Below are 15,364 nucleotides of genomic sequence, written 5' to 3'. Positions count from 1 at the left end.
GTGGCAGAATACTACATGGAAACAGCGCATACCTAGCGGCGATTCTCGAATACGAGCAGAGCTTGTTGTGCCAGAATACTACATGGAAACAGCTCATGCCTAGTGGTGTTTCTCTATTACGAGCAGAGCTTGTTGCGCCAGAATATTACATGAAAACAGCTATGCCTAGTGGTGTTTTTCTATTACGAGCAGAGCTTGTTGCGCCAGAATATTACATGGAAACAGTGCATGCCTAGTGGAATTTTTCTATTACGAGCAGAGCTTGTTGCGCCAGAATACTACATGGAAACAGTTCATGCCTAGTGGTGTTTCTCTATTACGAGCAGAGCTTGTTGTGCCAGAATGCTACATGGAAACAGCTCATGCCTAGCGGCGTTTCACTATTACGAAGCAGAGCTTGGTGTGCCAGAATATTACATAGAAAAAGTGCATGCCAAGTGGTGTTCTCTAAAGAAGGGGGAGTTTTCTGTATTGATAATTGCTTAACATAAAAATAGCGGAGCTTATTTTAAATTCCTTATCCGAGCTAAGCGATAGCGAAACCTAAACCTATTCAGGAAGAGTCTATGGACTAACAATCATTTCCACATTTTAACTTGACGTTCTTCCTTTTTTTAATGAAAAAAGAAAAAGGCTTTGCAGTGGGGAAACCAAGCATAAATTATTTGTCTCTTGTTACCTATAGAAAATTCACACTTCAGTTCACGATACCTTATATTAAACGTCAGTCACAAAGAAAAAATTAATTTGACGGTATGAAAAAAATATAATGAAAAAATATTTAATTAAAAATTTGCTGCAACAAGGAATAACAATTCTCTAAGATGACATTTGACAAACGAGCAATAAAGATAAACGCGATCAAAGAGCAGAGCTTGCTAACGCAGAATTATTGGCTATAGTCATGAATAAGTAGCCTGCCTTTGAGAGGCTTTATTCCTCAAGTCCAGATCAGACCATTGTAAATTCCAACTGAATTAGGAAATATAAAAAAATGTAAAAACAAAAAAACGACGCTTATTTTATATCTCTCTTTCCGTAGCGACTTCCAACGTTTGCTGCTTGTGTGAATATAACACACACCCATTATGCAAATAATTTGTTAAGCAAACAAATTAACACCGATTGTTTTGCAATAGAACCGTTATTGTTAATTTCAAAAGTCGTGATAAAGACCTTCAACACAAGTGATGCATCAATACGATGAAAATTGCTAAAATTGGCGAATTATTCAGTATCGATCGTAATAAATTCCCACCGGGAGCCCCCACTCCCAAACGCCCCAGGTTGGGATAAGATTTGGGAAGAGGCGAGCCCGGAGGCGGAAAGGAGCGGGAGCTATAAAGGCACAAAGGTGAGCCATCGCTGCGGGGAGGAGGGTGGGGCGACGATCTGATGTCTGGCGTCCGTTTAAACGAAGAGAGTGAAAAACAGGACAAAACAGACTTATTTATACTGAACTAGCCAAAAATCATGCACAGTTGACTCCCTCGAGTATATACAGAAGCAGGGAAGTAAACAAGTGATATCCCAAAGGAATTAGGGGCGTTTGTGCTTGAGGGCTCCCAGTGAGAATATTTGCATGCTACGGGGTGAAGATAATATGCATAAAATGAGTTACGTTGTCAGCTAAGCGTGGTCCGGTTCCAAGAAACATTTGGATTTATTTGGGTCAAGCTGTTTTCTATTTATGAATTTAGAAAACAATTATGTGTTTTTAAAATCTGAAGACGTTTTAGCCGTACAACAATTCAGTTTGAACTTGAGAACGCAGTTTGAGGCCTTTGTAAATTTAATGATATTTTCATGTGTTCAGTATTCTACTACCAGTTTTGTTTGCCATAAACCTTCCACACTAAAACATTGTTTTTACCCTGCGAATACAGACATGATGACAGGGGCACACTGAGGGGTGGCTCTATTTGCAGGTTAGGAGTTTTTTTTGCAAACAAAGGTTTACTATGGACGAGCAAAATCAGAGGTTTTTGTAAAATGCATGCTTGCAAAACTGTTAGCCTGGGACTGTTAGGCATGTACCTTTTCAATCATATTCTAATGTGGGCAGAATGCAAAATCAAATTAAAATGTATGTGTTTAAAAAAAAAATACACCTTTGTGTGGACGATCAAATTCTGTGAATACGCTAGTGTGGACACTGAATTGTTAAAAAATTGTTGCCATAGCAAACCCCAGCTGCCAAAGAAGATAAATATATGATTGCTTTCAAGCATGTTTCCTTGTTTGCCAAAAAAAATATTTTACATTCCTTTAATAATTTCAATCATAAACACTTGTCCCTTTTCTTTCTCTCTGTAGTCTAAAAATTGTATCACAAATTATTTTTTAAAAGTTTACAAGCAAATTATGTTACATAATTAACTTAGCAAAAGTGTGTGGTCGAAATTATTTGTCCTTGAATGAATGCAGATAAAAGCTATGCAACTGTGATACCTCTAAGTTTGCAAAGATTTTATTTTTAGAGATCTTCAGAGTTTGTACAGGTCCTGGAAAACCTGGAATTTTGTTGTGGCATTCAAGTAATAAATGACAGACAGTAAAGGCTTAATATGGAGAACTTGGGACTGAAAGGGTAACTGTGAATTTTGAATTTGATTTTGAATTTGATTTCCTGAAAAAACCAATTTGAGTCCTGGAAAATTGTTGCTTAAAAAGGTACACTGAAACCGGCCTGTATGACCGTTAAACATTGAGAGCAAGTTCATACAGGATGTTCATAAGAAAGGTTTTAATAAATCCACATTGAGAGGGAAAACTACTCATTTAGCAAAAATATGCTTTTTAATGAGAAATCTTAATAATAATTATTTATTATTTGTACATAAATTATACAGCATTTAGCTCACACTTTTTTATTCCTTAGTAACTGTAAGTAGCACACTAAATTGTTTTTTTTTTTTTTTTTTTTTTTTTTTATAGGCAATGACACCAATCTATCACCTTATGTCATGGGCTGTTGTCCAGTTTTGTTGTACACCGCTGACCGACCGAATAGGGCTCGGAGTTAACTACAGGAAAAAATCAGACCTGAACAGAGATAGCCACGAAGAACACAAAGCAAAATACTCAGGACTGGAGAGTTAAAAAAGGTTAACTACAAAATTAAAATGGGAAGAGACAAATTATATTTTAGGAGTTCTATTAGATGCAGTAAACTTGGCCTTTGTCCCGGGGGAGGTGGGGGGGGGGCACTCCCTTATATGGCCTATACGGGGACGTGCCGCTGGATAGGGTATGGTTTTTGACTCCTCCGGCCCTGAACAGGGTAGATAATTTCAAGATCCTCTGTCGTAAACAGGGCAGGAACCTGTCCTAGACAGGATATGACTGCAAGACTGTCGTCGCGTATTTACATTGTTTTTGCTTTCGCTTCAATGAAAAGCATACTTTTATTTGCTGGGATCGGTGTTCGCATTCTAATGCGCCAAGCATCGCGTACGGGAGGCAATCACAATAAAGCCTAAATGATTGTTGGTGTTGTCCTTTGTCCTAAAAAGGGTCTTAAAATAGGTGGTGTTGTCCTAATCAGGGTAGGTATTTTAAGTTTTTATTGTCCTAAACAGGGTCTGGGTTTCAAACCCCCAGCGGCACCCCTATACCTAAACATAGGTCAAGTACCTCCCCCGGGGCCTGTGTAAAACAATAATTATGGGGTGACCTCAGTCGCTTAAGAGAAGTATGGAATATCAATATATATCAGGCTTATAACAGATGTCATGGTACAAGATTATGTTACTTTTGTTTAACAGTCATTCCAAAAAAAAAGAAGTCGTCAGCTACTTTTATTTAGTATATGTTAATTTTTTGACAAATTTCTTAAAAATTATTTTAGACCCCCTTGGGAAATGTCATCTACTCTGCATGCACTGCATGCCATTTATTTTACTGTATGGTGTTATTAAACGAATGGAAAACAACTGAGTGTGTACTATTAAGTTATGTATGCACACAGGAGATTGCTAAGTATGAAAGCTTGAGTCATGCTATATATAGCTCTTCAATAATTCAATGCTGAACTGTTAACAGTTTTCAAACCATTTAACCCCTAGTATCAACATGCATATTTTCTACAATGTCCTTCCCATGCTTGAAAGAATTTAGGGCCAGACCATTAATTTTTAAGGTGGAGAGGGGGGTTGGGGAATGTCCAAAAAATATCCCTACACTCCCCACCTATTATTTCGAAAAAAAAAACGACTGAATAAAAAATCATATAAGGGGAGCCATAGAAAAATTAAATAAGCAAGTGCATTATTGTGATGTTTGATGCTTAAACGCCTTTAAAAAAATCCTGCACAAACTCCCTGCCCAAGAAAAAATATTGCATAACCTGAAGGTGAAAAAAATCATCTTGCCCAGACAAATTGAAAAATTACCCAACATTGTCCCCCTCCAACCACCACTAGAAAAAAAAAATATTAATATTAATGATAACAATAATGGTCTGTCCCAAGCAGGAAGACATTGCATCTTTGGTGATCATTATATTTTTGTTCATTCTCATTACCTGTGTGTTTGTTTCAGCAATGATATTGTCAGGAGAAAATAGGTGCTGGTCAGTACTGGGGCTTGGAAGGTTATTTCGTTTATGCTAGAACCACAAATCATTACCAGAGCCCAAAATTCAAATTACCTGCTACTTTTGGGTGGGTAAAATATGTGAATAATAGAATATTTTTTTTTTAACACATTATGACAAAATTAGAGTAATGTTACAGTTTCAAGTCACTGTATACAGAGCTTTAATGAATTAAATCTTGTCACAGTGAACCACTTCTGTTCACTTTGTAAGTAGAAAATAACAAAACAAAGCTTTTTTAATGTTTGGCACAAATTGTTGGTAGCATGAATTGTGTGACAAAGGGAAAAAACAAAGTCTAGGTAGCTGTTACTTTAGGTGTATAGGGCCACTCCTTTCATAACTCTATGGTAATGATACTGAGCACTATTTCACTGGAAAACTTAAGTTGACTGAATATTAACCCTCGGACGTACAAGGGGAGGGGGGGGGGGGGTGGATGCCACCCACCCATAAGGTTTTTTCCAAATTTTGAAAAAACGATTTACTTAACAATGCTGAAACTTTCAGTAGCTGTTCATTCATTCTTTGAGGAAATTTTGAAATGTCAACCATGTGTTCATGGTGTTTGACGTTGCCATGGCAACGTCATAAATACAAGCAGGTCTTGCCAAAAATCGTCATTTTTACTATTTTTCTTAATTTTTTCCAGTTTTTTAAAACAGAAGTGCAAGATGTGTTTATTTTTACATTCCGTAAGCATTCTGGCTTGATTTTGCATCAATTTCCGTTATTTTCTGACTTTCTAAGAAAATGTTGAAATCCAAGATGGCGGATCCAAGATGGCGGCTCTAATGACGTCACGTGACGTCATATGACGTCACTTCCAATTAAAATTATGTCATCTTGTAGAGTAAGCTAAGGGCTTTCTTCTCAGTTCAAAATAATTTCGCTACGCCTTAATATAACAAAAACTCCGGGGAGGGGTTCCATCCACCCCCCCCCCCTTGTACGATGGTGGGGGTGTGAGTTGGCTTGTACGTCCGAGGGTTAAGATACTTGAATGATCTCAACTCATGCGAGAGCTCCATTGTGTCACAAACATGCTTTTTGTCTCAAACTAAGAACAATGGGAGTGACATACTGATATATAATAAGATAAGATACCGAAGACTTTAGGCATGCACATTCTTATGATGATAAAGAGAACTCTGAGAAGAGCTTATATTTAAATTTTAGTAGTAGTCTCTATCTAGTCTCCCTCTTAGCTGTTAGTCACACAAGAGCAAGGAGCGTTGGGTGACAACTGTAAAAACGGCTGCAAGGGAAACCAGTTTTTATCTGACACCCAGCAGTTTTGCTTTAAAGAGTTATCTGAAGCTTACCTTAGATAATAAAATGAATATTGTGCTGCCAAAACAGTGGATACTATTTTTGGTGTCAGGAGCAATTAACTGTGTTAAGGGGCTGTTCATTTTTCATTTTTTATGGGTTGGGGGGGGGGGGGGCTGGGTGGGATTTGAAATATAGTCACTGTTATATATAATGGCCCCCCTTCTTCATCAAAAATTTTTTCCCTGCCCCCGCCTAAAAATCCAATTTTTTTTGATAACCCCACCCCCCCCCCCCAAAAAAGAAAAAAACAATTATCAAGTGAAATTAAAATGTATCGAGCCTTGTGACTAAAGAATGTATTAGTGAAGAAAAATCACATTCCCAAATAGCTGGCATTGCCTCAACTGTTTATTGTGGATGCCGTCTGTTAGTATGGTTTGTATGCATTTGTAACCAATAAGCTGTTGGGTTGAGTTAATGGCGTTTGGTACATAAGAAAGTGGGGGTCCGGGGGAATGCTCCCCTGGGAAAAGTTGAATATTCAGACCCAAAGGAATACTATTTTGGGGCATTCTGACAATTTTTTTACTCTTGCAGAAGCCTCTTTACAAGTATAATTAATTTTAGTGACCCCCTTACAGACCGTATTTTTTTGGCTGCCCTCCCTTTGAAGCCCATTTTTTTGGATGCCCCCCTCAAATCCCACCAGCCCCCCCCTACCTCATAAACAATGAATCGTCCCTAATCCGATTTCGTGAATGACTTGTCTGTCACCTTTTAGACCACCGTTCCAGTGAACAAAACATAGTACAACCCACCTCCTCTGCTAACATCCTCCTACCCCTCCCAGGTTTTGACAAATTGTGGCGCCAAATTTAAGAGGAACCCTGCGCCTTAACTTTCTTGTGCTCATGATTTGGCACAGTGCTGTGTGCATGTTGTGTTTTTGGTGCAGGAGTGCTAGCGAGGAAGGAAGAAAAAAAAACAAACTATTTTTAATTAAATTATTTTTAGGTTTAAAACGTTATATGCTGAAAAATAATTATAGTTTACTTTTACCGGTTTCACTTGTAATAATAATAATAATAATTATAAAAGTAATATATAATTATAATAAAAACCTTCCCAGACTCCTTTGCAACTTAAAAATCGTCAATGCCAAATAACTTGGTCAGTTTGAAGTCAGTAGGAGTAGTACGTCGTTTAGAAATATCCCTTACCATAAAGTACTTCTTGTGTAAGTCGTATGTCAATGACGTCATTAGTCACGTGACTTTGCTCAGAAGTTCGTATTTGCTCACTGTGACGAAAATAGTTTGTTACCCAAAAAACAGTCATTGCAAATTAAAGCACATTGGTGTGAGCAGTTTTGGACTGCCGAGGTACCAAACAAAATATAAATATTAAGGGGGCTCTGTACAATTTTCAAAATATGGGAGTCTGGGTACAAGTACGTATCTGGCGTTGCATTAAATGTGAGGTAACAAGGAAGTACATGTTGGTAGATACTTATATGTTAAGTACTTTTCAATCAATCCCATTGTTATGACGTCATCGGTCACGTGACCAGAACGGATCACATTTTTAAATTCGCTGAGAAACTTTACTAGAACCTCTCTCTTCGGATATTTTTGAACGAAGTTGTATTTTTAAAAAAAAAAAAATAAAAATGGCCATTATTACTCTTTCCTGAAAAGTACGGCAGTAAAAAATACAATTGAAAAGTTTGTTAGCTTCCTACTCAACGACCATTTGCATTTGGAATAAAAGAAAATTTTGCCAAAGGCTTGAGTCTATGCTCTTTATGATAGCGTTGTCAGTTTCGTTTCATTTTAATTGCTTTTGGCGAGGATGAATTTTATTTCTTTCAGACGAAAGGAGTGGGCCTGGGGAGAAGTTAAATAGCTGCCTCTCCCCCTCCCCCCTGCTGGGGGTCATCCCAGTGGATTTCCCGTGGACCCTATTGTGGGCTCATGTTATTTTCAAAATGGCGACTCTGCGGTCGACTCTGCGAGTTATAGAGGACAGTTTTGTCGATGTTTTTCTTCTTGACGCGATCAAAACGAGTCCCCAAACGTAGGGTACACCTCCTTCATTTGTATTCCCGATAACGAAGAATATGGAATGAGTAGAAACGTGCGAAAACGTGGGTAACAGAAACTTACAGGTGAGCGTTTCTCATTGAACAATGATTTTTTTAGACTGGTAAAAGCTGATGTCTTCGACGTTTCTCATGATTATCAATTTAGCTTACTGGAATTAAAGCCGGGCTAGGCGTAATTTAAAAGAGTAGATAGTGAGATTCGAACGATTCGATAGTATTAAATGGCAGTCATTTCGTCGAGGCATGCAACTGTTTATTAATGTTCGTCATCTGAATTTTAAGCTACTGTTTTTCAAATTAATAAGAATTGCATCCTTTCATTATTTATACGTGCGGAAATGTTTCTCAAAATATTGAACAAGTGGCCATTTTAGGCTGCAAAGAAAAATTAAGTCAGGAAAATTTGATGTGTTCCCTTTGAAATTGGAAGAAACATTTCAGCTTAGTACTGTGATCTCTATTTTTTTAAGTTAGACTACAGACTTCTTACAGTCAACCTGGTAGCTAATCTAGACTTCAATTAGACAGTGCTACTCACGTTTTGGAATGCCTCTTTGTATGGCGTACGATCCCCGCCAAAATTCATTGTTTGGATTTTAACTTCATCATTTAAATTTTCAACTTCAACAATTAAATTTTACATCTCAATTCCAAATTTTTACACCCTTCTTTCACATTATTGGAGATGTGTTGTACACTTATCTGTTGTACACTTATCTTTTTCTAATTCAACGTTTGTATTTGGCCTTGCTCGCTGTACATTTTTAACTCACGTAAAAAAATTTCAACTCGACTTTTTATTTTTTTGTTTACGCTTCAGTGATCATTGGTCGAGACAATAAGTCTTTCTCGGGGAGGGAGGGGAGGGAATAGACCTCCTCCCCTGGCTCGTTCGGTTAGATTCCTGCCAGGACGGTGATTATAGTAGAATGTTGCTTCGATTGGAGCATTTAAATCGTACTCTTATAAATTCTGGGAATTGCCTGATTGCCTGATTCTGGTATAGGGTCCGCCTTAGCATGTTTATCGAGTGCACAGCAATCGAGCGTTCCTACATACAGGACAGACCGTTCATTCACTGGGCGCAAAGGTCGCCCTCCTTTTAATGTATCAGAGGATCAACTGATATTCCTAGTAGATAATGGGTTTACAGTACCTAAAATCAGTGAGCTATTGGAAATTTTAAAAAGGACGGTGGAAAGGAGGATACCTATGTCTGGAATCATGATATCAGGTGAGCTATTAGGTTCTTTGTCTTGTCACAGTTTTCACTAGGTTGATTCCGTTAGTCTACGTTTCCGCTCCTCAGTTGTTTAATTTGTTTGTTCCCCAACTAGCGACTTGTGGCGTCTGTAGTTTGTTAAATATGTTTTTGCAGCGGCCATTTTATATATGTTGCTGTCGTACCTTTGCAAGACCAGCATGGTGGACATCAAAGTGTAAAATGAAGTTTAAAATGTAGTAGAAAAACTCATCGGAAACAATTGAATCCAGAAAAATTACTATAAGGTACATGTATATGTGATAAACATCCATGGTGCAAGATGTTGTAGTGGTATTTAAAGTCTTTGGAGGCTACAAATATGAGAAAAAAATTGTTTTTTTCTGTTACAAACCAGTGAAAACTGTGACAAGACCAAGAACCTAATAGCTCACCTGATATCCTGATCAGGAATCAGGAAATTCCCCAGAATTTATAAGAGTACGATTTAAATGCTCCAATCGAAGCAACATTCTACTTTTATCACCGTCCTGGCAGGAATCTAACCGAAAGAGCCTGGGGAGAAGGTCTATCCCCTCCCCTCCCTCCCCTACAAAGGCTTATTGTCTCGACCAATGATCACTGAAGCGTAAACAAAAATTAAAAGGTCAAGTTGACAATTTTTTTACGTGAGTTAAAAATGTACAGCGAGCAAGGTCAAGTACAAACGTTGAGTTAGAAAACGGAAAGATTCGTGTACAACACATCTCCAATAATGTGAAATCTGAAAGAAGGGTGTAAAAATTTTTAATTGAGATGTAAAATTCAATTTTCGAAGTTGAAAATTTAAATGATGAAGTTAAAATCTAAACAATGAATTTTGGCGGGGATCGTACGCCATATCTTTGGGCAAGTTTTATATTTGAGACCATTTCCTAACTAAATATTTGTTCTTCCCATGATGTTTTATTGTATATATATTACCTTTCCTTTGCATTTTGTGGTCTACAGGTATTTTTTGGGACTAATAAAATGCCTAATGTTTTGACAAAACATTTTGGATTACTGTTCAGTGAGTGAAACTACGGATTGTAACAAGTTCACTACAGGTAGTTGTTGATCTCTTAGTTTTACACATATTAATGTGACAGTCAATTCTAGCAATTTCCTTCCAGTTCTCTCTACACACATTTATTACCTGAGGCATTTAAGATCTGCTTTTTGACCACACATTTGTCTACTTTATAAAAAATCTGTTTGACATTTTTAAGGCCTGTATTTTCAGTTGTTTGATGACCTTCAGTAGCATTTTAAAGTAGCAATATAAACATTTGTCAGGCCTTAAACTTAAGCAAGCCAGAAAACCCTCATCCCAATATAAAGCTAACTGCAAGCAACATGATGTATCCTTTGGCAACCAAAGTGCTTTTAAGGCTAACCAGACTGCTATGTAGGCTAACCGGAATCCTATGTAGGCTAACTGGAATGGCTTGCATGGCTCGCATGTTTCATGACACATAAGTGCCATACAAGTCAGAAATACCTAACTTAAATAAAATTAATATCATAACGCCAAGCCACCTCAGCTAACTATACTCAGGCTAATTGGAGTACTGCTTAGGCTAACCAGGGAGCTTTTTAGGCTAACCAATGTCCTACTTATTTATAGTGGAATGGCTCTTTTTTAATACATGACATTTTTCTGCAATACTTAATGAAAGGAGGTGTGCAAAGAAAATTGATTTCTTCTTTTCATGATCCAGACTCCAGACTGAGCAAAGTGAAACCATTACATATAAGCTTAACCAAAGTCCCATGTTTCTTTCGAAACAAGCACAACAAAAAATTAAAATCCATAAATGTCATTTGGCTATCTAGCAAGTGGAAAAAATATTGGACCCACTAGCCCAACATAAAAGCAGCCAGGTTTTTTCACACACTGAAAAAGGCCATTTAATTTTAATATACAGTCTGCATGCTGGAAAATAGCAATTTCATAAAAAAAATAGATTTTTGTTTGTTTTGTTTTTATTTACAGGTGACTTAACTTGAAGACTTTGGAAGGGCATTCCTGTAAGTCAAAATGAACTCAAAAATACACACTGTGTCAATGTAATAAAATTGTCACATGATTGATTCCCACATGTTGCCAGTTTAATCCTGAATATACTTTAGTGACATTTATGGCTCTTTATATAATATGAACATCACAGAACCCAATAAGGCTACATGTAAATACTGACAATTACATGTAAGTTTTAAAACCATTCTGAGGTTCATGACAAAACTTTTTTGTTTCAATAAAACATGCAAAAATAATGAAATAGAATAGAGAATTTACATTATTATCATGGCAGACCATAAATGTTACTCCATTTTAATGCGTCCAGTTAATGTGTCAAGTTTTTATTTGCAGCACAGGCTTGGTTCCACAGGGAGTGGTTTCAAAGAATATCCATACATGTACCTCCCCCAAGGATGGTTCTTTGGTTTGGACCTTCCCACCCCCTGGGATTTCCAGCTTAGCTTCATACTTTTTTTTAAACTATTGAGACCCCCATCCCCCTCGGAATTCCCAATAACCATCCTGTGGATATTTTCTGGAACTGCAGAATGTAGGCAAGTAAGCTGCAGATTAATCTGATTGATACACACTAATCTATTTTCACATTTAAACCTGTTTTCTATGGGATATATAATTAAATATTGCTTTTACCGATTTCACTTGTAATAATAATAATAATAATAATAATAATAATAATAATAATAATAATAATAATAGTAATAATAATAATAATAATAATAATAATAATAATAATAATAATAATGGTTTATTAGCAGTATGTCCATACTACATGGCTCTTCACCTGTTAATACTAACTAAATATAAAACAAGTAATTATTAATTAAGCGGAAACTGAATGTTTTGCCATCCCACAAAACTTCAAACCCAAAGAAACCAGGAGCAGGGATTGATTTCATGAGTTTTTGCGACAAGAGAACTAAGGTTCCAAAAGTGAACAAAAAAGCAAGTTAGAGACTACAGTAAAAACCCGCGTATAAGAACCTAGGTTTTTTCAAGTTAGCCTAAACAGGTTCTTATATAAATGGTATTTAGTGTAAAATTAGGCTAACTAGGTTCTTAATTAGGTTCTTAACTTTTGTTCAAGAAATAAAGTAGAATTTTTAAATGATCTGGTCTTTAATGTCCAATAACAGTATTCTTGGAGGCTTCGGTAAGCAAAATACTATACTTTTTTAATCTGATTCTGTTAAAATCAAACCTATACTGTAACCTTCACTATAATTCCCAATAAATCTTGTATGCAAAACAACATAACATGATAAAATGTCAAAGTTCCTCTTTAAAAACAGACTGTGTTATAAATATATTTTTGGAAGATTTTTTAATTCTATATTTTGGAGATTATTTTTTTCGTTTTTGAAAATAAGAACCTGCTTTAGAATTTTAGCCTAAAATGGTTCTTATGTGAAGGGTGCTTAAAAATGAAATTTTAGCCTAAAAGGTTCTTAAATGTTAGGTTCTTATACGCGGGTTTTTACTGTATCAATAAAAAAAAAACACCCCAAATAAAATAAAAATTGGTCAAAGAAATTGCGGGAAAAAATGCAGTGCTCCACCAGGGCGGGAGAAGGCTGGACGGACGTCCGCTCTAATTGTTTATGCGCACCTTACTGCGCACGCAATTCATGTTGCAACATCACGCCACGTCATGCATCGAGCGCGCGCGCGGAGGAAACTTTCTTAGCACATTTAGGGTGGGTAGCCGTTACGGTAACTTCGCTTGCAGTTTGCTCTCTTAAATGGTAGGTGACCCCTACTTTTTTCTTAGCGGGTCACTTTTGTTAACGATTATCTAAGTTATGCTAGAAAATGAAACAAATATATCAATTAAAAGTTTGATTTTTTTGTGCCACGAGCGTTCGAATTTCCCTTTTTGAGCTTTTCGTTTTGCCGTGCGACGGTTACATGTGCCTATTTTGGGGTTAAGTCTTACAAAAAGGAAGGCAACACTAAGAATTATTTACGCAACAGACGCACTTCTACAAAATATGACTAAGATCGTTTGCCTCGGTTTACTCATCTTATTTTTTACTACAAATCCTCTAATTCATGCTAAATTACGTACGCCTTTTTTTCAAAATCAGCGTAGTTTTCCATACGCTTTATCTTTGAAACAAAGTCTTACACAAGTAACTCATTATCCGACCGCAGTAAATATTTTTTACAAATCTTTGGATCCAAGGAAAACGACGTTTCGTTTGAGTTATCGGGCGGTTCAAAAAATGGAGGGTTCGAAAGATTGGAAGTTCAAGGTATGTTTCGTATGAGACTCTCCGATAGTCGCACTAGCTAATTTCTTTCTGAGAACATCACAATCAAACCCGTAAAAGCCTTTGCCTCAATGTGAAGGCAACTGATTTAAGCATGAGTCTCACAGTCCAAAACCACAAAAGCATACAAGTTACCAAACAGTAAACCCATGGCAAACCTTGACAACCATCCACCGATTTTAAGGTCAGCAAAATGTTAACATTGTGTGTTTAGATAAAGGAGAAAAAAAAAAGATAAAATCCTTACCTTTGTGGCTTCAATTTATCTTAACGAAAAGAAGAAATTGTAGTTCTGAAATAAAGTGAAACAGAAACAATATCAATTTAAGAATTATGAGTGTAAGAAAAGACAACGTTAAGTTCTGTTCACCCACCTCGTTTAACACCTCTCGAACGAATACCAAGCTTGGCTGTAACAGCGTGTCTTTTCACTGCATAGCATTGAATTCGTGCCGTGCAATGATTGGTCCGATATTCGTGTGGGCAAATTTTTCCAGCAGCCGATGGTTTCCTTGGAGGCCCCTACGCGGAGAAGTATTACCATACGATTTACGCTACTTCTTTGGAATCAATAGAAGTATACCAAGATCAATACTGGCAGTGCTTGAATTTTTCTAACGGATGCCATATTGTAAATTAATAACTGAAAATTTTGTGCGAGAAAAGTAGCGGTACCTGTGTTTTTCTGACTTTTGATTATGCCGCTTGCCCAGGGCAAATGAAAACAAAATTATGTTAAAAAGTTATTTTGGCTAGCTGCTATTTCTAGAATCTATTTGATGACTCAATTTCACAGTGTTTTCACCAAAACGCTGCCATTAATGGCGGACTACAATTTAACTGAAGATCTGTAATTTGTTTCAATGTGAAAATGTCTAGCAAAACGTTTCCGCCCAAAAGAAACTTGTTTTTAATTCCTAAAATGAGTGGATACCTTGACTGGTAATTAAAAGTAAAAGGTCTTGTTTCGGCTGCCCTGTCCTTTCTAGCGTCTAGGAGAATTTTGCATACAGCAATTTTTCAGTTCTACCCAGCACACGGTATAAAACTTAAATTTTATGGCTTTTATTCCATGGGGGTAAAAATTGAAATACAATTATTAAATGCAGTAAGTATTTAAACATTTTTCAAACCAGTTTGATTAAATTGTTGTTTTTCATTGTGTTGCATTCATTATCATAATCTGACACAGACGGAAATTTTAAATCATCGAACTGGTTTGAACATTGTTTAACCAAAAAGTTAACCACAATATAGAAATTCAAAGGGGGTACCAAACAAAATAAATCATTTTTGCAACTTTTTTCTATACGCTTTCTGTACTAGCATGTAATAACTCGATCGGCAAACAGTTCAGATGGTAACTTCGTGTAAGCGGGTGAAAACGAATTACTTGCTGTCCGTGATCTTAGAAATAGAAATAAAACTTTATTTTACCACGGTTAAAACATCAGTAAAAAAAATGATACAAAATATCTATAATACTCTTTTACGTGTTTGCCGTGTGGGTGGCCGTTGAGGCGTAAAAGTCATTGATTCCCTTTCTAAAGCTGGCCAGGGTTAATGGCTTACACAGTTTAGATGGCAGTCCTTTCCAAAGAACAGCCCCGGAATAACCAAACCTGTGTTTAAGATAGTAAGTTATTGGTTTAGGCACTTGCAGAATGTTCTCAGAGTTACAAGTACTGTAAAATAAAACTTACGAGCGGAGAACATATCTTGCGTGTACGGGGACGTTAATTTGTTTAGTGTTTTGAACATGATAACTGCCATCTGTTTTACATCTTATTAGCTTCAATCGAAGTACACAGAATATTTAACAATTGAATTG

The 15,364-nt window shown here is 36.6% G+C and overlaps 2 protein-coding genes across 3 annotated transcripts in view; both read right to left on the bottom strand.

Annotated features, from left to right (window-relative positions):
• The window catches only part of LOC144666258 (uncharacterized), a 193,538-nt gene that overhangs the window by 33,247 nt on the left and 144,927 nt on the right, over positions 1–15,364 (bottom strand). The window lies entirely within an intron of this gene.
• Positions 1–15,364, bottom strand: part of LOC144666255 (uncharacterized) — a 30,932-nt gene that overhangs the window by 12,914 nt on the left and 2,654 nt on the right. For both annotated transcript variants that reach the window (XM_078527657.1, XM_078527658.1), the window contains 2 exons: positions 13,908–14,055; positions 13,781–13,825 (listed from right to left, as the gene is read on the bottom strand). The gene's annotated coding sequence lies outside the window, so the exon portion shown is untranslated. The remainder of the gene's footprint in view (positions 1–13,780; positions 13,826–13,907; positions 14,056–15,364) is intronic.

The sequence above is a fragment of the Oculina patagonica genome, chromosome 9 (assembly GCF_052425735.1).
Source record: "Oculina patagonica isolate OP01 chromosome 9, crgOcupat, whole genome shotgun sequence".
NCBI lineage: Eukaryota > Metazoa > Cnidaria > Anthozoa > Scleractinia > Oculinidae > Oculina > Oculina patagonica.
This window is presented reverse-complemented; position numbering and strand designations above follow the sequence as displayed.